The 847-nt window shown below is 45.5% G+C and overlaps 1 non-coding gene across 1 annotated transcript; it reads right to left on the bottom strand.

The window, feature by feature from the left end:
- Nucleotides 1-411: 411 nt before the first annotated feature.
- On the bottom strand, nucleotides 412-571 carry LOC122547086. Its single transcript, XR_006310877.1, has one exon. It is a non-coding gene; the product is annotated as a U1 spliceosomal RNA (small nuclear RNA).
- Between the last annotated feature and the right edge of the window lie 276 nt (nucleotides 572-847).

The raw sequence follows: 847 nt of genomic DNA, 5'->3' as shown, positions 1-847 counted from the left end.
TTTGTGCATATTTTGGTGGGTATGCATATTTCAGAGTGTGTGTATATTTCACTGTATATATATATGTCAGCGTGCGTGTACATATTTCAGAGTGTGTGTGTATGATTAGATTATCGACAGTGTGGAAACAGGCCCTTCGGCCCAATAAGTCCACACCGACCCTCCAAAGAGTAACCCACCCAGACCCATTTCCCTCTGGCTAATGCACCTAACACTATGGGGCAATTTAGCATGGCCAATTCACCTGACCTGCACATCGTTGGACTGTGGGAGGAAACTGGAGCACCCGGAGGAAACCCATGCAGACATGGGGACCCACATAGACAGTTGCCCAAGGCTGGAATTGAACCTGGGACCCTGGCGCTGCGAGGCAGCAGTGCTAACCACTGAGCCACCGTGCCGCCCCTGATTTAAGAGCACAAACGCAGTCCCCTACTACCACAAATGTTGTAGTCGGGTACCCCACATTTGGGAACATCGCAGGCGTCAGCACACCTGAAGTGCAATGGGATAGCCTGGTCCTGGGAGAACCACCTTATTGATCATGGTATCTCCCCTGCCAGGTAAGTATTATTCAGTGTATATGTATATTTCAGAGCACGTGTGCATATTTCGGATTGTGTGTGTATATATTTTGATGTGTATGTATATTTCAGAGCACGTGTGCACATTTTGGAGTGTGTGTATATTTTTCGATCTGTATGTGTTTTTCAGAGTGCGTGTGCATATTTCAGAGTCTGTGTATTTTTCATGTGCATGAATATTTCAGAGTGTGTGTGTTTATTTCAGTGTATATGCATATTTCAGAGTGTGTGCATATTTTGGAGTGCGTGTATATTTTGGTGTA

The sequence above is a fragment of the Chiloscyllium plagiosum genome, unplaced genomic scaffold, assembly GCF_004010195.1.
Source record: "Chiloscyllium plagiosum isolate BGI_BamShark_2017 unplaced genomic scaffold, ASM401019v2 scaf_5747, whole genome shotgun sequence".
Classification (NCBI taxonomy): Eukaryota; Metazoa; Chordata; class Chondrichthyes; order Orectolobiformes; family Hemiscylliidae; genus Chiloscyllium; species Chiloscyllium plagiosum.
The sequence above is the reverse complement of the archived record's forward strand: the minus strand, read 5'-3'. Positions and strand labels throughout refer to the sequence as shown.